The following is a 25,903-nucleotide window of genomic DNA, read 5'->3' as shown; positions in this document are numbered from 1 at the left end:
ATCCCACAGTGAATGTGCTCTAGACAGAGAAGCGACACAGAGGAAAACTTTGGGCCTCCTATTTCCTCACTCATTTAGTCCAGTATTGGCTCATGAACTTGAAGGAAATTATTTATATGCTCAATACTCAAGCATACACCTCTTTCTGTTAACAACGAGGATGTTGCCTGTTAGTAGCCCTGAAAGAGTGCTGTAGTGTGATCTTGCCCTACAACCGCCTCATGGTTCTGTATGGCCTGCAGCTGCTGCTGGCTTCTGAGCTCTCCCAATGCAATTCTGACATGTGCTTTTGTCCCCAAAGCGTGGGCACCACTTTGTTTGCGGTTGACATTCCAGAGCACCAAGAGAAGCCTCAGGGCAAGCAGGAGTGCTGATCTGGTGCAGGTTTTAGCAGAACCAAGGAAAATCAGGATGAGGACTGTGATCTGTGAGGATCTTGTCACTGAGCAGCTCCAGACTCTGTTCAATGCTGCCCCTCCTGCTCCCAGGGTTCCTGCCTCACATCTGCCCAGATTAGCCTCCTCGGTGGGTTCTCTGCTCAGTTCACTGTGCTTTGCTTAAAAAGGCCTGTGTAGGGCTGGGGTGCTGGGGAGGTGGAGAGGGAGGAGACAGGAGACAGATGAATCAGACAGAGTCCTGCCCCACCTGCAGCTGGCAGTAAGTGAGCCTGAGCAAGGTGCTGCATTTTAGAGACCCATGGGAGCCCAAAAGAGGGCTGGCTGTGCCTTGGAGGAGATCCAGAGAGGCTTCCAGGAGAGACTGGCATTTCACCTGAGCCCTAATGGGTAAGAGATAAAGAGGGGAGAGATGGATAGAGCAGTATACCCAAAAGATGCCTTCAGCTGTGTCTCTCCAGGGCTTCAGATGACTCCTTTCTTGGTCATCAACCTGAGCTGTGTTGGAAAAACCTTAGGTTTGAAAGGTACATTAAGTACCACCTAGTAAGGCTGAGATATTCAGTCTGTACTGCTTGGAGCCCTAGGGCAGGACAGTGGTTCAGAGATTCTTGCTTCTTATTTTGCTTGATGGATTCAAAGCACAGTGATTTCCCATTTTGACAAGGCTCGTTTGGTACATCCACTTTGTAATATGTCCATATCACAATGTTTTCCTTCATGTGGGATGCCTTTTCCAGGCTAAGGGAACCTCCCTGCTCCAAATAACACTCCCCTGACTGCATGGTCTCAGGGGTTTCTGTGTAACCTGCCCCACTGTATTGTGAGCTTCTGTCAGGCACTGAGCTCTGCTGCTTCCTTAATCCAGAGCCCAGAAATGGGGCCGGTCCAGGGCAGAGGTTCGGGATACTGTTGACTGATGAATGAATGAATGAATGATGATGATGATCCTGACTACTGCCTCAGTTGCTTCTGGCTCCCTGCTGACACTGCTATCCTTACTGTCCCCAGTGGCATGCTGCCTAAGTCAAGTACATATGTGGACCTCTGCGTTTCTCCATCTTACATCTGCACCTGGAGTCGATCTGCCTTGTCAGTCAAACAATAGCAAGAACTCAGAGGGTGTTGCCCACTCTCTGCATTTTCAGAGGATGAAGAGGTCAAGAACCTAACATCCAGCCTTTAGAGCTGCTGCCTGTTGTCCTGGGACATGGCCAAGCTGACCTGGAATCCAGCTGGCTCTTTCTTGGTGCCCTGTAGCCTTAGGACTAGAGTTAGAGGGGAAATGGGGTGCAGAAGAAAGTGCCAGGGCTTTTGACTCCATCAGACCTTGGTTTACTAGCTATGTAAACTAAGACCCATTATTTAGGTTTACTGATCATCAGGGTGTGTTAAACTTACAAAACAGAAAACACAGGGAGGACTGGATCCCTATTTTCTATCTGCATATGGGAAATATTCAATAAATGTTAATTTCCTTTTTATACTATCTGAAGGACTGTCATGGAGAAGAGATAGACTTGTTCTGTGTGTTAGAGACTGTCTAGGACCAAGCTTAGTTTTTCTCTAAGTTGTCATCCTTTTCATATTCCACTAACCCCCCCTCCTCTCATTCCCCACTTCTGTTTCCTCAAGTTTAAAACATTGCTGACATTTTTTTCTATCTTTCACTCTTTCACCTGCTGATTACCACGAACTCCCCAGGTGAATTTGGAGATGGCTTCCCCTGTCTGAGCCTGTTTCCTGTCTGTGGACTGGGTTATTTCTAAGGTCCTTTGCAGCCCTGACACTTCATTTAATTCCACAACATAGGTAGATAATCTACTACATGCTGGGGAAAGGAGATACAGTCCTCTGTCTTGTAGAGATCAGAGCCTAGTGTGGGGACAAACAAATCAACATGAGGAATTCTCCCACAGGGGATGAATCCAGGACTGAGGGAATCCAAACCAGAACAGGGAGAGACAAGCCACTTGAGGAATGTTTGGGATTTTACCCTCAGGGAAGAATTATCTAGAAATGTTTGTTGTCTTCATGAAAACATGAATGACGAAGATGAGGCCCTCCCAGGATTATTGCTTTGAGATGGAATTATCAGTATTGAAAATCCCAGCAGAAATGTCCTGTGTTAGCGATCTTTCCTGTCTTCTCCTGCTGCCTTCCTGCAAAGGAAAAAAAAAAATCCAAACCTTTAGAATAGATTAACCTCCTTATACAGAAGCCCTTGGGCTATGCAGCTCAGCTGAACAAGTACCTATTGTGTGCCTAACTGAGAAATGTCTAGCTTGATGCAGAATTACATGACTAAAGAGAATTAATTCATCTTTTGCCATGATTTTGTTTAGAAGCTAATTTTCAAAGACAGTTTCAAATTTCCCAACTGCCTGGATGACAGTTAGATGCATACAACCGTGTATACCCATCCTGTCTTGTGTTTATTCTGCCCAATTTAATTTGGTTAGATTCTATAAGCTTCTATTGATTGCCTATTAGGTAAGTTTAGTGTTGAGAGCCTAGGGGTATGAGGAAACATATCACTAGCTAAAAGTTTCTTTTCTAGCTAGACCTATAAGACTTACACTCAGGAATCAGCGAAAAGTCATCTATTCACTGGAGATTGCTGAGCAGATTGGTGACCCTACCAAGATTCCTGCCCCAGGCAGAAGGTTTGGATAGATGGATAATGACAGGGGCTCTCCAGGAAGGTTTTTGGAGGATTCTTCTGTGCCAGGCAGGGATTGCAAGCCACTGAGATGCAGGGGAAAGAGAAAAAATCAGTAGGTGAACCCAGCTTGTGAATTTGTCATGAGCTAACTTTTCAGCCTCTCCTTCTTATGACCTAACAATGATAACGTTCCTTCAACACATGAAGCGCTAACATGCCTCTGAACTTTTACACATGCTATTCCTGTTGCCTGGCCTTCCTTCCTCCCTCCCCTACCAGTAAAACTAGTTATCTTTCAGCTTGAGTGTACTTCTGCTGTTCTGACCTCATTACTTCCCCTCTCCTGGCTTCTCCTAGTATTGGTCTCTTCTTTTCTCTTAGTCTGGTGCCAGAAGCATAGCAGTCCCCTGAGAGATATCAGTTGAAGAAATGAATGATTGAATAAATGACCCATGGGTTCTGTCTGACTCGCCTCCTAGAACTGTGAAATGTTTGCTCAGAAAGGAGTGAAGTGCATGAAGGTGAAAATGGGGGTAGTAGATGCAGAGCAGGAGGTCCAACAGGCTTGCACTTGGAGGTGGAGTGAGGGACAGACCCTTTGCAGAGGGCGTCGGATGTTGGCTTTCTGATGATCAGAAGTGCAAACTAAAAAATACTCTGAAAACTACTTTTGACACTGAACATGTTGGGGAAAATAGGCTTCTAGAATAATCAAAGAACTGCAAATAAAAGCAGCAACACTACCTTTATAAATCTTTCAAAATAAGGGTTGGTGAGCAATTGGGGGAAGTGGCTTTCCCACTGACTGAGGGAGTGAGATTAGGATAACCTTTCTGCAGGGCAGTTTAACTGTAATCAAAGCTTTCAAAACTCATGCACAGTCTTTCACACTGTAGTGCCAATCCTAGGAACTTATCCTAAGAGTATATCTAGCGATGTATTAGGCAAAGATGTTTACCTCAATGTTATTTGGAATACAGACATTAAAGGTAAACCAAATGCCCAGCAATAGGGGATTAGTTTAAAAATGAATGTTCGATGTACAGGTCATAAAATAATGTTGTAGGATAATGAAAATTCAGGGAAAGTTTACTGTGTATTTTTCTGAGAAGAAAATCAGGTTATAAACCAGAATAGACAGTAAGTTCCCAAGTGATGTTAAAAATGTGTATTTTCATACATGCACACACAAAGCGAGAAGGGTAATTAGCAACTTGTAGATTTTGGTGGATAATTATTTTCTTCTTTATGAAAAATGAAAATTTCAACATTTCCTACCAGGGACATGTATTAGTTTTATAATCAGAGAGGGAAAATGAGTGTTATTTAAAGAGAAGAGATAAGCTTTGGAAGAGCATTGTTTAAGCTTCAGTGGGTTGAAAGCTAACTTGGCACGTAATTTATCTTGCAAATTCCAGACAGGTAGTGTTTTCAGAAGGAAGAGTGGTCTTAGGTCCATTTGTGTGAATGTATTTATAGAAGTGAAAGCTTTAGGGGGAGGAAATAGATTGATTTTTTTTCCCCTTGAACTTTTGAAATTATTTTCTCCACTCCATTTGTAACTGAACCCACAGAGCTATTCTTATTTCTTCCTTTCTTGGACACTGCCTTAGACCTAAAAATATTAACTTGCTTAGGATGTGGGTTTTGCTAAAATAATTCCCCTTGAAATCTCCACTGGAATCTCTCTCGTGGTTAAATATGAGGTCCCAAGGCAGACCACCCTTTGGAATCTATTTTTCCCTTCTACCTGATTGCTTTGCTCCCAAAGTCTTTGGCAACCTTGGATTCCCACATGGGCAACCACCCTTGCATTCTTGTGATGGTGGACTCTGCCAGCCCCATGTACGGGACTAGGGAATGTCAGCCTGTGTTGCCTACTGTCTGTTGGAAATGCTCATTTAGGGACCAATCTGGCATCACCTTATCCTGTGGACGTAACATTAGTCTGCAGAAAAAGAGATCAGAGCTGGGTAGCATCTCATTAAATATTAATTATAGTGATGCCTTTTGCCACATCTTCAAAGAGCTCTGGGCATTTCACAGACATTACCTCATCATTAATTTTCAGTGTTCTTGGGTGAGAAGCTGATGGAGCGTATTATGGTCTCCATGTGGGCCAAAACATAATAAATAAGGAAACTTAGGAGTTGTCCTGATGGTTGACAAAAGAAGAGAGAGGCAGGGTTTTTGTTTGTTTGTTTTTGCAGTACATGGAACTAAATCCAAGGGTGCTTTACCACTGAGCTACATCCTCATCCCTTTTTATTTTTTATTTTGGAAAAAAGTTGCTGAGGGCTGGGGAGATAGCTCAGTCGGCAGAGTGCTTGCATTACAAGCACAAGTCCCTGGGTTCGATCCCCAGCACCGCAAAAAAAAAAAAAAAAAAAAAAAAAAAAAAAAGTTGCTGAGTCTGGCCTCAAACTTCTGATCCCTCTGTCTCAGCCTCCTAAGTCACTGGGATTATAGGTTTGTCACACCTGGCACACTCCTCATCCGTAGCTGAACATGTGACCTACAGAGTAGTACGGTGTCATCTTCTGTTCACTTTGCTAGATACTGCCTCCAGTGTCTTTCTCCCCACCCCTAGAGGTCTCACTTTCTGTCCATCATCACTGGCCACCTCCTGCACAAAGCCTCCTGATAGCTTGGCCACCATCAGACTCTCAGTTCCACCAGCTGTGGTTCTTGCTATCTTTTACCTTGGTTTCAGTGATTGATGTATGCTCCTTGCTAACTTTTCAACTTTCTTCACTGCAGATATGGTCAATTCATTTTTGTGTTTCTCTCAGTTCCTTGGACACATTAGATATGCAAGTTTTCATTGTAGAAAAGAAAGAAATGGGTACAGTTTTACGCCAGGGGTCAACAGCTTGTGCAAAGCCCTGTGGCACACAGAGGTCAGAGGCATGTATACAGGCATACAGAGTCACTGACAGACTGACTCCTCCTCTGATCCTTTTCACTGAGGTCCCTTGCTGCTGACCAGCCCATTGCATCTGTGCCCACACCATCTTTTATTCAATGCTGGTGTATTTAAAAATCATTCTTCTCTCATGGTGTTGTAGGAGGCACAGGCCAAGAGACAAATGGAGCAGTTTTAAGAAGGTTACCCCCTTTCAACCTCTGTAGTGCAAACTATCCATGCTGCATGGGATCCTAGAATTGCAAAGGGCTTTCTCCAGAGCATTCTTTGTCCCAAGCTGGCATGAGGGCTGAGATCGTCTCGTGCTCCACCTGTGGCAGGCTGTGTGAGGCTGGGCAGGTTATTTAATCTTCCTGTGGCGTCATTTCCCCATCTGTTAAGGGGGGATGATGTGCTTGGGAGTGACCTGCCTCCCTGGGATGTTGTGAGGCTTAGTGAGCTAAAGCCATTGCTATTAACTTTGACCAAAGATGACTCCTGCAGAACCAGCAGGAGACCAAGGGTTAGGTGGCACAGAATATACTATAGCCACTAAATGGATGCATCTGAAGGCCTTTGACGTCGTCATCTGTGCTGCCCTTGGCATTGAGGAAGCTAGTTTGTCAATCAAGGATCGCTAGGGTTTCCTCTGTGGGCTGGCTCAAGTGGCCAAGGTCTTGAGGATAACAGTGACATCTGGAGGACTTCTGGATCTGTGGTGCTGAAAGGAGAAAAACCAACCTTGAGTTAAAAGGCATAGCTGCAGCTGCCTAGGACCAGCAGCTCCAGAGGCCCTGCAAGCACCGGGGCCCTGGCCACACATAGACTGTCAGCTTTGCCCATATGGCTGCACAGCCCGCTTCACTTGGGCTTATTGACGAGCTATGGGAAGGTCATTTGATACTCACATTCTTGTGGTTGCAATCTTGGGAATGTGGCCTTTTGTCTTTAAAAATAGCTGTGTGCTGGGAGGCCCAGGAGCAGTGTCCAGAGATGGAGGGGAGGTGTCTGCATGGGAAGGAGGTGTGCCTTTTGTTCCTCCGAGGAGTCCCTTCAGCTCTGCTTGAACGGTGAGTTGATGACTTCTCACTCTGAAACGTGTTCTGTTGTGTCTAGACTATTTTCAGAAAGGGGGCTGTTTTGCTTTTCAGTTGTAGTATCTACTCTATATTTTATATATTTTCACGGTATATTTGTTCTGAATATTTATCCTTTTTGCAGTCTGCTTGAATAAAGGTTCTTTCAGTTTTCATAATGGCAATTTACTTGTTAAGGGTTCATCTCAAATTTAACTTGACAATTATTTCTCACATTTGTGCTTTCAAATGGTAGTATCTTCAATCATTTTATATATAGATAGGTTGATTCTTGAATACTTTTAGAATTAAATTGCCTGCAGGTTTTCAAAATTGTGGGATTGTAGGGTGTAAGACTGGAGAGTGAAGGTTTCCAGGTTAATAGCTCTGTGTTTCAGATGGTGCAATGATGTCCTAAGAGGGTAACGAGTGGTCTTTGTTACATAGCTCACTAGTGGCAGGATCAGAACTTGAGTCCAGGTCCCCTATTCCCTTGTCTATACTTCTCTGGTCTAATCTGTCAAATTTAGCCTCTGAATTACAAGTGAAAAGGAAAATCACTCTTTGATTTAGTTTTTCTATATGCCTTGATCTAATTAAAACGAATTTTCTAGCTTTAGAAATGCCTGTGCCATATACCATGGCTGATCCCTTGACCTTGAATCCCTTGATTTATTTAACAGTATGTGCTGATGATCCCTAAAGTGTGGTTCCCATAGTATTGCTCCAGTGAACTGGTTAGAAATGCAAAATCTCAGCTCCACCCCAGACCTGCAGAAACCCTGCGGTGTGGCCCAGCAATGTATGTTTTAACAAGTCTTGCACGTTGTATGTTTTAACAAGTCTTGCATGTGATCAATACCCAGTGAAGTTGGAGAACCACTGCCTGACATGACCTGTGTTTTGACAGCCAGTGCTGTGATTCATCTTGTCTCTTTGGTGGATTTTGAGTTTTCTTCACCAAAGAGAATTTTTCTGTTGCTGCTGCCAACTTTTAATAATAACTCCTGTTCTTCACTCTGCTTCCCCCTCATTCCTACACCCCTAGCAGAAGTGAAATATATATTGGCCAATAATGAAAGTAAATAGAGGATTTCAATATAAACAGTTTAGCAAATCCAAAAACTCGATACTTCTCCAAGCTCAGATAAATTAGATGGTTTCTGTCCATATTGTACCATGTTTTTCTATCATTTAGTTATTTTACTCATTGTTCAACAATCTATTTGCATGACATGTGTTAAGTGTGTATTTGAGTTTATGGTTTATGAAGAGGTGGAGAATACTTTTGGAAATACTGTACTATGAGCCAGCAAGTGATAAATACACGAAACTCACCTTTAGTGAAAGGGCTTAGAAGCCTAGAGATGATCTAGAGCAGGTGTCATGGAGGAGGACATGGAAGATTTCATGAAGACTGTGACATTTTGGGTGAAATTTGAAAGGAGGTAGTAGTTTGACCCAGAGAGCTTGGCTGTGAGTAAAGAACATTCTAGGCAGAGGTGGAAAAAGATAAAGGCATGGCAGGGGTACTCAGTGCAATTTGTTTGTATCAGAGTTATTTGAAGATGATTAGAAGAAAATGAGGCTATGTAAGTAGGTCAGTGGCAAAAGGAGAAGGATGTGCACATATCCACTTAGGAGTTCTTCATCCTGAAGGCAATAGGTTGCTATTGAAAGGTTTCCAACAAGCGTGAGGCTTGACAAGAGCTGGGCTTCCAGTAAGGTTCATCTGCCATCAGTGCAGGAAGTAAATTAAGGTGTGTGAGGGGGAGGCCTTCGTTACTTTTATTTTGTAACTATTTTGTAGCGGTGTGATGATATTTTAAAAATTTGTCTTACTGTTTAATTGGAAGGTAATTACTTTTCTTAAGATGGTCATTGGATTTTGAAATAAGTATCCAGGGCATAGATTATTGTTCAGGGGAGATGTAGCTCTAATTTTAGAGTGGAGAATCTGTAGGAAACTGGAAACTGCTTAACAGAATGCCTTTGTAGGAAACTTCCAGAACTAACTCCTTCCTTTCTTGCTTCCTTTTAAACATTTTTTAAAGCAAAATGTTTATGCAAAGAGGCTGAAGGGGAGGTGGAGCCTTAAAGGTCTATAAATTATTAAAATAGCTACCATTTATGGAGAGCTTGTATGCCAGGCACTGTTTTAAGCTGTTTACATTCATTAATTCATTAATTCTCACAACCACCTTGTGAGACAGGTACCATTGTCCATATGTTATCAGTAGTGAGTTACCTGCTGATAGTCCCAGATCTATTAAATGGCAGAACTGGAATAGAAGCCCAGGAGGTCTGGCTTCAGAGTTCACAGTAGGGACCTAATAAATTATCCTAAAAGTTATGGGATTACATCATAGAGTTTTATGCAGGAGAGTGAAAAGGTCAGATTTACATCTTAGAAAAGGATTACTCTGTGGTGTGTGTCACAGATTGGAGGACAGCTAGGCTGAAGGCAGGGAGACCAGCTGCTGCTGTGATCCTAAGAGACCCTGCCACCCTGCATGTGTATGATGGCAGTGGGGATGGAGTGAAGTGGAAACTTGAGAGATGTATAGGAGGCCACATGGAAAGGAGTTGGTAGTGTTGGATCTGAGGGGAGAGTACAGAAACTCTCAGAGGGATGCATGGATTTGGGGGTTTGGGAAGTTGAGTAAAAAGAGTGTTTGATGGTCCTCATGATGTAGATGCCACAGGTGTGCCCCAGTGTAGGATAGTTAGTGGCTATGCAGGAAAGTATAGATTCGACCTCTGACCTCTACCAGTCAGAATCATGGAATCGAGGTGGCGGGGGCCTTAGAATCCCTCTTGGTCTAGAGATGAAAATGGAGGTACCAGAAGAAGAGGTTTGCTGAAGGTCCTGCAGGGGGTTCATGCCAAGCACCATGAGGTGTGTACCTGCTGATGCTCAAGGACATTCCTTTGCGTGCCACCTTGCCACTCCCCAGGGAACCTTTGCTCCATCCCTTCAAGTTTTGGTTCTCAGAGATTGTCTCTCTGATCCTTAAAAGAGCTATCGTTGCTACCCAAAAAGTAAGAATGGAAATTAACTAAGGAAGACAATAATGTCCCACCTACCCCTCGTGTCCATCAGATTGCACTTGTTGCTTTGTGTTCCCTCCCAGCCTCACTTTTCCATTCGCTCTCAGAGCTTGGACATGGTTTTAGAGCTGATGGCTCACACCCTACATTAAAGCATTTGATTAGAAAGCATTTTCGAAAATCCTGTGTGGTTTGTAGTTAGCATTATGTAAGCCTTCAGGAAAGAGGGTGTGCTGGAACTTCCTTAACCATTCTCCTATCGTCCTCGTTCTGTCCTGCATTCTTAGAGAGAGTGCCTGTGCCTCAGTGAGCATCCGGTTGCATGACCTTTTCCTTCTCTTCTTCGGCAACACTCCCAGCCATGGCAGTCGCTATGAACTTCACAGCGGGGTGACCCAAACGGGACACTTTTCTTCACCGAGGCTAGGGACAGAGGGCAGAATGTTTAATGAGGGCTGGCTTTCTGGGCCCCGTGGTTTTCACAGGTCTCTGAATCCAGTTGGTATTCATTCACAGCTGTCGGCTCCTTTCCTAATGGCTGCCGTCTCCTAACAGCTGACCCGATTCCCTGAATCACTTGCTGTAAACTGGGCAGTTCTACGGGAGAGAGAAGAGGTTTCCGGGCAGAATACTTAATTAGGGCTTAATTAAGACAGCCAAAGCAGCCCTTTGGCCTGAACCTTTGCCGAAGGTTCTGATTGGCAGGCAGCACCTGGCGTTCTTGGCTGGCTGACAGCAATCAGCTGTTCTCAAGCCCCAGGCAGAGGTGAGGAGGCCCAGGCTGCCCTGCTGTTTGGCTGGAGTACTTTCTTAGACTCCCTAGGGCATTTGAGACCTCCTATTCTTATAGACCCCACACTCTGCCTTATATTGGTTAGGAGTTCTCTGTGTGTCTTATCTCATCTATAACACAATGAACTCTCCCCAGGCCAGGGCCAAGTGTAGTTAACCTGGGTCTTTTCTACCATACCCAGCATACATCCCAGTGGAAAGAAGGGACTTGAGACAAGTGGAATGAATTGCACTGATTTAGGGACCAAACTCTTTGGCTTGAGATGGCTGCGGACCCTTCAAACCGGAATCTGAACTGCAGGGACTGGATTTGAAAAATGCAAAGACTGGGGTCTTATAAGCCATGGCTAGTACTAAGTGCATAAGAAGGGTAAGGACTTGAGAAGGGACCTCAGGGGCAGAGCAAAGCCTTGATGTCACAGGTCATGGGTAGGAGCTCTATGGAGCATACCTTGGGGCCAGCCCTGGAAACCATTCTTAATATCTTGTGCTGTAGTTGTGGCTGTTATTGTTTATTTTAGCATGACAGGATTGGAATCCTGTCTTCCTTCCCCAGTCACAAACATATGAAGTCAAATCTCAGCCTCCCAGGGTGGCAAGCAGCAGCTCTGGGAGTCTTCAGTGTCAATTTTCCAAGCACTGTAGTCTGTGGGTTTTCTTTTTGGCACTTGTGGTATCGAACATGTCCAGAGGCTAAAGAAAATTAGTTGGTGTGTAATGACATTTGATGAATCATTCCACAGTAAAAAGGGGAAAAAAATCCAGACTTTGAGTTCACGTTCCATAATTTTGTTGAATTATGCCCAGATGGCTGTTAAGAAAATCTAAATAACAACAACAAACAATCAAACACACACATACCAAACCAACCAACCAGATTCAAGGCATTTGTAATAACCAACAAGTCTAAGAAGAAAAGAACCTCATATTGAATGGCCAGGGGACACTAAAGGCCATGGGATCTTAAAATCTCTGAGCTGGACAGCCTAACAGACTTCTAGTTCAGCTTCTGGGCGCTTTGTGTGACTGACAGCAGGAGGCAACAGGAGAATGTGTCATTGCGTAGGTCTTAGTTGTCAAATCTACAGGCCCTTTTCAGCATCAATCTTATGGTTCTCTTGGCTTTTTTGGACATTAACATGGTTGATCATGTACTTTTTAAACAGTAAATACATAAGATTTACCACGTTTTAACCATTTTAAATTGTACAATTTAGTAGCATTTGGTACATTCACAATATTATGCAACTGTTGCCTCTATCCAGTTTCGAAATGTTTCATCACATCCATTAATCAGTCTCTCCATCCCCACTTCTTTCCAGTCTTTGGCAATCACCAATCTGCTTTTTATCTCTGTATCTTTTCTGTTCTGGACATTTTAAATGGGATCATACTACATGTGGTATTTTGGGTCTAACTTCTTTCAATCAGCATCATGTTTTCAAGATCTAGTCTGTGTTATAACATGTATTAGTACTTTATTCTTTTTAATGGCTGAATCATATTCTGTTATATGTTTATTGCTTCTTGTCTAGTGGGAGCCTCCACAAGAATGTAATCTCCATGAGGATATTGTTTTCCTGTTGAAAGTCATAGAACAGTGCCCAGCACAAAGATTTCCTGATTCTGTATTTTCATATGAAAACACTAAGCATAAGGTTTTCAACGGGCATTCATGCTTCACCCCTTAACCTTACAGATAGGAAAACTGAGACTTGCAGAAGGAAGGGATGTGACTTGGGTCACCTGTCCAACTGTTAACAGAACAGGAACATGATTGCAGGTCTTCTGTCTCCCTGTAAAGTACTCTGTCTCTCACCCAGATGGGAACAGGAGGTTCAGTGGTATCATTTGCTGCCCGTGTCTGAGGCTGCTTAAGGGACCCCAAGGTCAAGTGTGGCCTTGCATTGGTGTTAGTGTCAGCCCTGTCCTGCGTCCTTTCCAAAGCTCATTTTAAGTGGATGAGTAGTCTGGCCAGTTTCCTATCTTCTACTTGGGCCCCATTCTCTGTGATCACTAGCAAGAGAAAGACACAGCCTGGGTCCCTGTTAATGCTGACTATTCCTGTGGCTGCCCTATAGTACCCAGAGAGCCATGAGGAGGCCATCTGTACTGAGCTAGATAAGAGGCTAAACCCTCTCTTAGAGATGTCTAATCCTGTTAGGCAGATATGAAATCCAAGGGGCATGATGATGCCCTGGACTCGTATTCCCAAGAGCTTTACGTCACGTGAACTCAAGATGATTTTAGGTGATATGAAAATGAATGTTTTTTGTTCATTTCTTTAAAATGTTGTATATTCATTTTAATGTGTATTAGGGAAAAAATATACCCAGAATGATCAAACCTGTGGTTTAATGAATATTATTGTCTAGGACGAAGTTAACATGGGAGGCACCATATCATAGAATCTCTTTCATGCAGAACTGTATATGTGACAGATGTGGTAGCCTAGTGATTTACTGACATGACAAGTCATGAAGGCAGTTTGAGATCAACTGTCATTGGGGAATGTTACCACAGGATGACGGTGATCCAGGGTGCTTTCCCATGAACTACCTCCTGTGTCACCTGGGGTATGGTGAGATGGTGGAGGATGCTGGTACCTGGAGCTCCTTCACGTGACCTTAGGAAACCAGCTAGCTGGGAGTCACTGTTTTTTCTTTGGTCCATGGTAAACCTGCTTTTAGTCATTCAAAGTCTTTTTATACATATATGTAAAAAAAAGAAAAAAACAAAAACAAAAAACGCAGGAGGGGGTAGGGTGGAAATGGGATTCTATTAGAGAGCAAGGCCAAAAATCAGTAGAATGATTCGGACATAACTTTCCAGTGTTACTATGTGAATACACCACAGTGAAATGCTACATCATGTTCAACCACAAGAATGAAATCCTAATTAGAATAAGGTATACTCCCTGCGTGTATGATATGTCAAAATACACTCTACTGTCATGTTTATCTAAAAAGAACAAATAAAAAAGTTTTTAAAATTTTTTAAAAAGGGGAAAAAGATGGAAGAGGCACAGGGATGATATGTAGTGCTCTTCCAAAATAAGAAATGAAGCAATTCCACGTAGTTCTTCCTTGACATTTTTTATGGCCAGAGATGAAAGATCATGTGAAGGCATAACATATCAGGTCCTGTGTTGCCATGAAAGATTGACTGGAATCCCTGCATAGGGGAGAGAGATTTGAAACTCCTTCATGGGGTCCTGCTTGCAATTGCACTTTGAGACATATTCACATGGTATAATAGAGAAGTCCCCTTCCTTTCTTAGTACTGTCATTTTTCTGATGAAACATCATTAGAATCTGAATTCTTTTTTAAGAAATTCATGCAAATGTGAGACACCAGCTCACTCTCTCTCACTGAACTCTGATCACTGTAATGAACCAAAGCAACATCAAATGATTGAGATTAGAAATGCAAATATGAGCTTCCCTGAAATATTTGTCAATAACTTTTTCTTTGTGTTCAGAAGGTTCTATAATTAAAGCTGCTATTGTTCTGGTGTTCTGATCTTCCCACTGCATTTCAGACATCCATAGCCTGTGTTTTAAAGTCAACAAGTATCTATCAAGCTCAGGGTGTTCTGCTAGGCCCTGAAGGGATTGTAAAGCAGGCACTCTTCTCCTCCACTCAAGTTTACAATCCAGGGAGCAGAAAACAAGACCTGAATCCATATGAAATTAGAAAACACAAGGCAAAGCACAGGGAAGATAGTCACAGGCTAGATGAAGGAGTAAAATGCTACACAGCAGCACTGTGATTGGGGACCCTGGAGGAACATGGTAGGCCAGTCGCCAGGAACCTCTCTTGGATTAGGTGGTGCTCTAGCTGGGTGTTGCAGGTTAGATAGGATTTGAGTCCCGGAGACTGGGAAGATCATGAGCAAAAACACAAGGAGGGGCTACCTAGGGGTTTTTTGAGGAATCAAAACAGCCTTGTAACAGAGAATTACATGGCAGGAGGAGGATGAGTCTTTAGGGTCACCTTGACTCTTCAAAGTTCTTTAACCTCTGCAAGCCTCAGTTTCTTAGTTCACAAAATGGAGTTATGAATTTCCAACATGCTGTGTTGTCATGAGGAGTAAATAGTTGCAATTTTCCAAATTGGTCAGGAGAGCAATCTTTTGAGGTAGCAGTGGGAGATGGAATTGGATATCCTGGAAGAGCCTGGATTTTAGGGGCAGGGAGTCTTGGATGACTTGAGGAGGAAAGTGACAAAGTAATAGCATTTTAGAATCAGCAAATGCTCCATGAAGATAAAAAAGATAACCAGAGATTTGGTGACTTGTATAAATCTATGCTCAAGTAGAGGCAAAACCAGAAAGGACCCCAGATGTCCTCGGTGCTCTTTTTCAGCAACCCTAGGTGTTCTTCTAGAGGGATGTTAAAAATGCAAATTCTTGGGCCCCACTTGAGACCTACTGATGTGGAAATTCCAGACCCCAGTGATTTGTGTCTGATCCAGTCCTCCAGGTGCTCTAAATGCCTTAGGCTTTTACTTAAAAAAAAAAAAAAAAAAAAAAAAGATGGGGGAAGATATGAGAAATTCCTTTTCAGAGTTGAGTGTTATCATCAAGGAAAAAGGGACAGACAGATAAAGTTGGGCACCATACAAAAAACACCTCTTGCCCATCAGTAGTTAGTTTCTGTTTCCCTTTCCCCACAACCCCCCGGCAACCACTAATCAGTTTTCTATCTCTGTGGATTTGCCTGTTTTGGAAATTTCATACAAGTGGAATCATGAAATATTTGGACTTTTATGTCTGGAGTCTTTCTCTTAACATGTTTTCAAGGTTCTTCCATGTTGGAGCATGTGTTAGGATCAAACTCCTTTTAAAAAAAAAATTATTTATTTTTATGTGGTGCTGAGGATTGAACCTAGTGTGTCACACATGCTAGAAAGGTGCTCTGCCACTGAGCTACAGCCCCAACCCCAGGATCAAATTCCATTTTATGGTGGAGAGAAACTTGTCAAACTTTTGCCTTAAACAAATTGACTCACATACCTGAACTCACACTACCCAGAAAAAGAGGTTACACTTGGTTACTCACATTTGCATAGAACTCTATAGTTTTCAAAGCATCTTCACAACAGAATGGAATGTAAGGCTTAGAGCAATCCTGGCACATAGCCAGTAGGGATCATTATTGTTGTTTTCATGGATGAGAAAACAAACCAGAGAGGGGATGTTCTGTGCTGGTCATATACTACCATACCTGTTCATGGAAGTGCAAGTAGGAACTTGATGGATAGGCAGTGGGGTTGGGGACAAGGCAGAGGAAATTACATCTGCAGAGGCATAAGGGCATGTGAAATCAGGGCCTGTCTGGAGAACAACAGGCAGTCGGTTGCTCTGAAGTGCATAGTGAGGGAGATAGATGGACAGGTAGACAGGGACCAAATCCCAAAAGCTTCGACTATGACCCCAAGGCAGGGAGACAGGGAATGGAATGAAATGGTCAGTCCAGCACCAGCACAAGTGAACTAATCTGATTTTGAATCCCATTTCTTCCTCTTCCTTTCTGTGTACTCTTAGCCAAATTATTTAACCTCTTCATGCCTCCATTTCCTTTTTTGTGAATGAGGATTGTTATAAGCATTAAATAGTATCTGTAAATTGCTTAACTCGGTGCCCAGCACATAGTAAATGGTAGTATTGTTAATGTAGTTGTGTTATTTTTTTTTTAGTATTTTGTTTTAGTTGTAGGCGGACACAACACCTTTATTTTTATGTGGTGCTGAGGATCGAACCCAGGGCCTCATGCATGCTAGGCAAATACTCTACCTCTGAGCTACAACCCCAACCTTGTAGTTATGTTATTAACATTATTGTAGGATTTTATCCTAAAGATGAAGGGGAGCCAGTGGGGGATTTTGAAAATAAAAGTATTGGGCTGTGGCGGCAGCTCAGTGGTAGTGCACTTGTCCCGCATGCAAGAGGCTCCTGGTTTGATCCCCAGAAGTGAAATAAAAAATTTAAAAATGAATTAATATAGGACTGGGGAGATAGCTCAGCTGGTAGAGTACTTACCTTGCACACACAAGGCCCTGAGTTCGATCCCCAGTACCGCAAAAAAAAAAAAAAAAAAAAAAAGAATTAATATTAATAAAAGTGTTTTGATTAGAATTGCATGTTATCTTATTTGGCAGTCACATAGAGGAAGGCAGTCACATTGATGGAAGGTAAAGCCATGGAGACTGACTAGGAGGTTATTATAGTTTTTCAGATGAAAGGAAAGTTTGCATTACATCAGTAGCACTGAGAAAGGAGAGATGGCGAGAATTAGGGTAACTGTGAACTAAGTCACAGGACCTAGATACTGGATCAAAATGAGGTATGAAACAGGGAGATAGGGATGATTCTCAATTTTTTGACTTGGGTGATTAGAGAGTTAAATGGTGGTCTTTTTCAACAAGATGTTTTACCTTAGAGGAAGGCATTGGAGGAATAGAGAAGAGAAAGATGGTGAGTTCTGTTTTAGATGTAACTAGCTCACATGCTTATCGGAGCTCTTGGAACCCTTATTGGAACTCTTATTGGAACTCTTGCCTAAAGAGGCAGTTGGTTCTCAAAGCATCAGGAATTGTGGGAATAAGTGGGACTGCCCATTGAGAACAGTGAGCCCCAAACTTTGCTGTTCACTGGAATTACTTGGTGACAGGGGCAAGGGTGTCTTTAAAACTATGAGTATCTGGCTCACATCCTCAAAAGTTCTAATTTAATTGGTCTGGTATGCAAACTGGGAGTTCTAAAAACTCTGCAGGTGATTCCAATATATGCAGTGAAGTTCGAGAAGCTACAGGTCTAGAAATAATCGTTACTATGGTTTTTTTAGATTAGAAGGGAGGTTGCTAACCAAACCCTAGAATTCAGGATGATGAGGAGTTTGTAAGATGGCTTGAGTAGGTTGTAACCTAAGAGACTGGGCAGGTGTCACAGGAACCAAGGAGGAAAGCTGAAAAGTTGTAACATTTTATTTATGTTAGTTTAAGGGAAAGTACTAATTTATTTCTCTCATTATTCAAAAGGCTGAATAATTGTCCTGTTTTCTGATTTCTTGTTTGTATTTTCTTCTTGTGCCAACAGTCAGTTTATATACTTGGACCTTTTATACTCTGGACCTCTTACATATTGTGGAAAGGTTGATTATTTATTATATTATTATTTTTTCTGTTTATTATTGTTGTATAGAAGACCCACCATCCTATTTGTGTTCCATTTATTCATTTACCATTTATTCACATTAGCAAACACTTATTGAATGTATTGAATGTCTATTTTATGTTAGGAGCTAGAGATACAAAGATGACTAAGACAAAAACCCTGCCTTTAAGTTGTTTATGATCTAGCCCCAAGCAGCTCACAATATGGATTCGTCTCTCCTAAATCATTCTCAGGTTTGGAAGACATGTTGGTTCTAATCCTCATCTCTTATTATAGTTGTACATCTTTTAGTTGTAGTTGAACACAATATCTTTTATTTATTTGTTTACTTATTTATTTATTTTTGTGGTGCTGAGATTCGAACCCAGTGCCTCACACATGCCAGGCAAGTGCTCTACTACTGAGCTATGACCTCAGCCCCTCCTCTTCCAATCTTGGTTGTCCCCTAGAGGGTCTCTGACCAGCTGACCTTTCTGTATTCTTATATACTTTGGTGATGAAAAGCAGGGTAGCCCAGTGCAGTTTTGATAGTCCTGATTATGAAAAACATTCTTTACAAGATGGGCAGATTGGGTAAGTGTTCAACCTGAGTAACATATACACGGAAATTCATGATACTGATCTGTCTACTTTTGTGTATGTTTAAAAATTTCCCTAAGAGAAATTAAGAAAAATTAAAGAGTTCTTTAGATTAAGTCAGTATTTGTCTTCTTGAACTTGGATGAACCGTTACTTTTAGACCATACAGAACAAGTCCAGGCTTCTTTTACACAGAAAGTCTATTCCAGGACTTTTGATTGTTCCTAAAATCTCCTAAGCCTCCTAGACAAATTTGCTCAGGTTATTCATGATCTCCAATATTTCAAAATTGAGTCCTGTTATGGGGTGCAACTTAAGAACAGACCGATCACCACTGAGAAGTTCAAATTTGAGAGTCTTTATTAAGCCGGCCAGCCGACTGTCTCACACAATGCCCCCCAAAATGGGGAGAACAGCCCCGACCACAGGGTTGTAGGGGTTCTTATACCAAAAATCACATTAATCATAAGTATCTGTTGCTATGATTCGAAATTACACATTAACATCATGAGATCATCAACAGAGGGGGAAGTGAGTCAAAATGACCCTTACCTAGGTACAAACTAAAGAATGGTTACTAACATCCACACAATCACTGTTCACATGGTACATTGTTTAGGAGCAATAGGAATCAAAAGAGAGCAATTTTTCTTTACATAGGAATTATCATTCTGTATTGTTAAACATGTCACACTAAGTAACTGATGATGGGTACAGAGGTGAGGTATTCCCATGGGAGAAGCTTATTTCCTACATAACATGGAGTCTCAGAGCAAAATGGAGTCTGTCTAGTTATTTCCCTTAGAGTCTGGCCTAGAACATTCTCATGGAGCCAGTTCAGTCAGTCCATCACAGTCCTATATGCAATCATGCTACCTGCAAGCATTTGTAGGGTTTAAGCACTTCCTGTGCTGCATCTCTCTCTCTCATTTCTTGTTCATGTTGCATTGCACTGACCAGCAACTCTAATGTTGTGATGAATAAAGTAATTTTGTTTTCTCTTTTAAGTGGAATATATCTATTTTTCTTTCTGAAGTAACATTAAATCACCTGGTATTTCTGTGTTTAATTTGTTTTTATTAAACCAGAAAATTAGGTTACATCTAAAAAATGATTTTCAGTTTCTTATGATATAATTGTTTACCTTATTCTATTTTTTCTCTTTATTAGAAGAAAGATGTTAATAATTTTCCCTAAATTTAGTTTTTTGAAAACTTTTTTAGGACAAATCCAACTTGATTATGGCATATAATCCTTATAATATATAGATGCTGGGTTTTGCTGGCAGTAATTTTTCATTTAAAAAAGTTTATTAAGGGAAGACTTAAATGTGCATAAAAGCAGAGAGAATGGTAAAATTAACTTTATGTAGCTATCTCCCAGATTCATGAATTATTAACATTTCCTGGCTAGGTTCTTATTTCACAATTTTGTGAGTAGCTTATTAGTAAGATTGACCTACATTTCCTTTTATTAAATATAATCTTTGTCAGATTTTAAGTTCAAGGTTATCTTTGCATCATTAAAAGAACTTGGTTACCTACTGTCATTATCTCTGTTAAGAGATGTTGTCTATTAATTTTGCGGAGAGGTTTTGATAAATACATTATCACATCAGGTTCTATGTGGGCTATTACCTTACTCATCTCTCATTCTTGAACACCTGTACTGTTTTTCAGTGAATGTGTTCTCAGTGAATTGAATTTTTTACATTACAATTGGTATCTTCAGCACATCCAGGGAAGACTAGCATCAACCTCTTAGTCCTGCAGGTCCCCAGAGGCTGTCAGAATGTTTCATTGGTGAAAATCCTATTTTTATCCCCCTCTATGGGACTTAGATTCTTCTTTAAGATTTTACATAGGATCTCACATGTTCTCCACTATGTCCAAGGAACTGGTCTAGGGGTGTTTTAGTCAGCTTTTTTGCTGCTGTGCCTAAAAGGACCCAACCAGAAAAACTGTAGAGGAGGAAATGTGTATTTGAGGACTCATGGTTCCAGAGGTCTTAGTCCATAGAAAGCTGGCTCCATTCTCAGGGCTCTAGGTGAGGCAGAATGTTATGGAGGAAGAGTGTGGCAAAGGGAAGCAGCTCACATGATGATTAGAAAGCAGAGAGAGAGAGAGAGAGAGGAGAGAGAGAGACTCCACTTGCCAGGTACAAAATATGTACCCCAAAGTCACACCCCTAATGCCCCACCTCCTCCAGCCACACCCTACCTGCCTTCAGTTACTACTCAATCCCATCAGGTGATTAATTCATTGATGTGGTTACAGCTGTTATAACCCAATCATTTCTTCTCTGAACCTTCTTGCATTGTCTCACACTTACGTGTTTAGGGGACAGTTCACATCCAAACCATAAATAAGTGTCACTGGCTCTTTGCAGTGCCAAATCTGGGGGTATTTGTCACCGCCTGCAGCAACAATTTGCGCGGGTCTGTATCGGTGGTGGACTGGAAATGAACTGCTTCTATCTTTCTTTTTGTGGGCTGCTTTCTCGCTTATTCGCTTGTTCCCTGGGCTGTTGAGGAAGAAAGGCTTTTCTTAGAGAGAGAGAGAGAGAGATAGAGAGAGAGAGAGAGAGAGAGAGAGAGAGAGAGAGAGAGAGAGAGAGAGACTGCTTATTGGAGAGAAAGAGACTTTGCTTAAGAGAGAGAGACTACACTTTCAGAGATCTTATCTTCTTAGTTCTGCTGCTTCTTCTTAAAGGTGCATTCTGCATCCTGTGAACTAAGGGTGCGTCTATCTGAGGTGCTTTAGTGATGTGTCCCGCATACTGCGATCTGTGATCTGCAACCTAAAGATGTGTTCTCAGTTCTCTGCTCTGCGATCTGCCTTCTGCCGCTGCCTGCTGCTTCTCTCTGCGAGCCTCTTCTATCTGCTTGCTGCCTTTTCTTCTTTCTGCTAGTGGCTTCTCTTCGCTTCTTGCTGCTAGCTGCTGCTCTGCTTGCTGCTGCTCTGCTTGCTGCTGCTCCTTACTGTCGTGCCCCCGCCCACCGCCCACTTATATTCCCTCCCAGGAGGTGGAGGGCAGGGCCACGCCAGTTTCGATCAGGGAGCCAGCTGCCCCATCACGGCAACGGTTAAAACGAGCAGGCCCAAGCAGGCGTGCTCGGGAACACCTGTGCACATGTTGTGCACATGGACTTAACTGAATACGGCCAGTGATAAATCACCTGAGTGCGCTTATGTCAATTAACCTCCCCACCGCCGATGTGAGCATGGCACAGCCCCCAACAAATAAGAATGCACTTAGATACTAAAGGGTTGATATGGAAATCTTGGGAAAGCACCATTCTATGAAGTTGATCTTGTTACCCAGGATTTTGCTCCACGGGATTTGAAAGATTTATCAGCTGGGCATGGTGATGCTTGCCTGTCATCCCACGACTCAGGAGGCAGAGGCTGCAGGATCATGAGTTCAAAGTCAGCCTCAGCAACTTAGTGAAGCCCTAAGCAACTCAGTGAGACCCCATCTCTAAATCAAATGCACAAAAGGGCTGGGAATGTGGCACTGGGTCCAATCCCTGATCCCAAAAAAGAAACAAAGAAAACTTTACCAGGCAGATTAGAAATAGACATCTTCCAAAGTCACCCATTTACTTAGCTTACTTAAATTATTTGTGAATAACAAGTTAGTGTTCTTCCCCGCCCCTAGTGGTGCCAGGTATTGAACCCAGGGTCTTGGATATGCAAGGCAAGCACTCTACCACTGAGCTACATCCCCAGAACAAGGGTGGCACTCTATATTTCCGCCTAATGTTATGTTTGTTCATTTCTCATTTTATTAAGAATAACTTGTACCATTGGATTATTGATTTTGTCAATCTCACATTATTAACATTGTCTCTATTAAGTGAAATTTTATTCTAATTTTCTACTTTATTTCTACTTCTATTTAAATTTTGTTCATTCATTCATTCACTCATTCAACAACATTTACTAAGTCTTATTATGTGACACAACCTGAGAGAAAATAATTGTGGATAAGACATGGTTTCTATGCACAAATTGTTGATAGTTTATTAAGAGGAGAGAAGAAATCGTGAAAGGAAGAAAAAAAAAACTAGGCTGACAAAAGAGGTTGAAAAATCACAGAATGACTCTTAGGGATGTCTTTCACTGATGTGTCACTTATCATTTATAAAGATTTTTTGCTTTTCAAAGAGAAAAATAACAAGCTTGAGTCTATAGCTCCATAATATGCTGCAAAACATGAAATCTATTCTAAACAATCATTCTCTTTTTTTTCTAAAATGGGTTTTAAGGGTGATTTGTGTGTGTGTGGTCCTGGGGATCCTACCCAGGGTCTCATGCATGCTCCGCAAAGGATAGTTCCTTGATTTTTTAAATTTAAGAACTTGGGTAAGAGCCTTCCTTGGAGCTTATCTGAGGATTGCTTTTTAGTTCTTCTTATTTGAAACAGAGGTGTTTTCAGCTCAAGAAATTTTACCACTACTTTTGTTATAATTTTGTGCATTTCTTTTCTGTTTTTCTCTACCAGGCCCTATTATTTGTAAACTGGATATTCTCAGTCTGACTCTAGGTCTGAACAGTTCACTCGAATTGCTTTCCAGTTTTATTTTAAAATTCCAATTTTGTGTAAATGATTCTTGGTCCTTCAGTTTCTCTTCTCTCTTTCACTGCCTCCCTCCTGGGTTTTAATTTCTCAATAGCTTGTTTAGTTACCTGAAGTCCTTATCACTTCTTTTATCCCTCTTGAGATTTTATATTTTTAATTGTCTACTTGCTTTTAAGATAACTATCACCCTGTCACATTGAGTCATCTTATCTCCTTGCAGAATACATTGCAAGGGTTTGCCTTTTCATATTCACTTTGTTCCAGAGCATGTCACTTTGGGAATTGTGCCTTTTGAGGGATTTTGCCTAGTAGGTATGTGCCCGAGCATGTGATCTGAAGTGGCACTGAATTGTGAAGAACTTTTAGAGGGACTGAGGATGTTTAGTCTTGGGTAGAGGAGACTTAAGACAAGGCTTCCATGTTCTGAGGAGGTAGCAGATTAATTCTGGGGGCTGTGGTCAGGGTGGTCAGAGGACAGCACTACTGTTAGAGACCAGAGCTTTGGGTAAAGACACTTTCTGATAACAAGAAGATGGGTCCTACTGTGAATGACAAAACCACTAGAGGTCAGATGACTTCTTGGCAGTGGGATTGCAGGGACGATTCAAATGTTTGGGAATTATCTGGGCTCTTACTTTGTTCCATTAGCCCTGCAATCCAGAGGCTAATATTAAAGCCATTAGCAGGTCATTCTCTTGACTTGAAATTCCCCTTCTCAGACCGTGCTAAGTCAGGGAACACTTTTAATGCCTTCATTGATGTAGCCATTTCTTTGGTCTTTGGGGGAATCCCTGGTTGAAGGCATGTGCTTACCCACAGTCCAAATTAATTATTTTAATCAGAGTCATATATATTTATGGAAATCATTAGCTAAATTGTATTTGGAAGCAGTTTCTTAACAATCCCCTGTAAGTAACCACTGAATTTTGATGACCTTCAAAAGAAACAGAAAGGCTTGCTGGCCTTCTGCATTTATGGATAGGTCTGAGATCCCTGACAACCCTGCAGCCACTCAGGGACTGAAACAAGGTAGAGGTCAGAAATTCTGCGACTTCCGGTGCTGTGGTTACGTAGGGACTTTCAAATACTCTAGGAGTTTTAAATTTCCAGACAGAAGTCACCAAATATCATCTTACTTGACTCTGAGATCTAGGGGAGCCCTCAAATTGAATGGATGGAAAGAACTGCAGAAGACTTCTTCTAGTTCATGTACTCCATAGAAGCTGCCTCTACGTCCATGCAGTATCCCGCCTGCTACACCCATGCAGAGTTATTCAGTCTCCCTCAGTGACTGGGATCTTAACAATTCTTGAGAAGACCCATCACACCCTTGGATTATAAAGAACCCTGCAGAGGTCTTGATTTAACCTGAGCTAAAGGCAGCCATTCTGTGACATTTCCCATTAATCCTGGCTCTGCATTCCAGAACCATATGGAATGTGTTTTCCGCATGGTGGCTTTTAAGCTGTTTATGAACCATAATCATATAGTTCATCCCCAAGTTTTGTCTAATAAGCATTCTCTGATTTTTCAATGAGTCTTCATATAACTTGGTTTTAAGCTTCTTTGCCATTTTAGACTCCTGAAAGTAGGATACTGAAAAGAAGACAGACCAAGTTAATATCCATATCCTAAAATTGTCACCTAACTTGATTCTATAGAAAGTCTGATTGAGGCAATAGATATACAAAACAACATCCGAACTTTTCTAGACATTTATTCTATCCTCTGTAATCAGTGACCTTAACCTCTTAGAAGCAACCTCTTTCAACTCTTCTAGCTTTTTCCTCCATATTTCTGAGAAATATGCCTATATTGTCAGAATATTAGAACATACATTCTTGATCCTCCATGTTAAGTCTCACAGAAATATATGACTGTGTCCTTGGCAAAGGAACCTTAAATAATTCTTATTATAAAAGAGCTTTTACAGATCAGTAATGAGAAGGCAAACGTTTCAGTAAGAAAATAAGGAGAAACCAGAAATAGAAAAATAACAAAAAAAAACTATAAATGGCTAGAGCATATGAAAAATATTGAAATGTACTAGTAATCAAATAATTTCAAATCAAAACTATAATGAGCTCTGACCTGGAAATATGTCCACAATATATTCACAGGTTTAAAAAATACAAAGTGAGACCACTGAGTGAAATATGATACAATTTTTGTGGAAACGGTATTTTTAATATTTATATCAGCCTCCATAAACTTAGGGCAAAGTTAACATGAATTCATACCAAATTATTAACTGTGTTCACCTCTGAGAGTATGGATTTGATGCTTGAAATGAAATTCTTATTTTAACTAATTTTTAATGTGATGGAATTATGAGTGATATTTACTTTGTTTTATATAAATATAATACTTATGTATATATACATAATATGTAAAATTATTTTTAAACAATGATTAGATGCTACTTTCCATACCATTAGCAAATATTTTTCAAATTATAATATCCAGTTTTTGTGACAACATGGAAATTTGCTTTAGTTGTCTGTGTTTCTTAAAATATTAAATATTCATGTTGATAATTAGATCCAGTTTCCCATCCCATTGGCAAATAGTTTTTTAAATGATAATATTTAAATTTCATAAAGGCCTGTCATAGAAAGAATGCAAATTGTTATTTTTTTGGAAGCAATTTGATAACATATATCCAAAATTTGAAAAAAA

The 25,903-nt window shown here is 41.3% G+C and overlaps 1 protein-coding gene across 8 annotated transcripts in view; it reads left to right on the top strand.

Moving 5' to 3' along the window:
* Frmpd1 (FERM and PDZ domain containing 1) overlaps positions 1 to 25,903 on the top strand; it is a 175,097-nt gene that overhangs the window by 85,719 nt on the left and 63,475 nt on the right. For 4 of the 8 annotated variants that reach the window (XM_047523704.1, XM_047523710.1, XM_047523702.1 and 1 more), the window contains one exon: positions 6,924 to 7,035. The exons of 3 other annotated variants lie outside the window; for them this stretch is intronic. The gene's annotated coding sequence lies outside the window, so the exon portion shown is untranslated. Of the gene's footprint in view, positions 1 to 661; positions 786 to 6,923; positions 7,036 to 25,903 lie in introns of those variants that run through there. One more of the 8 variants, XM_047523707.1, reaches the window with a different exon arrangement.

This window comes from Sciurus carolinensis, chromosome 14, assembly GCF_902686445.1.
Source record: "Sciurus carolinensis chromosome 14, mSciCar1.2, whole genome shotgun sequence".
Taxonomy (NCBI): domain Eukaryota; kingdom Metazoa; phylum Chordata; class Mammalia; order Rodentia; family Sciuridae; genus Sciurus; species Sciurus carolinensis.
This window is presented reverse-complemented; position numbering and strand designations above follow the sequence as displayed.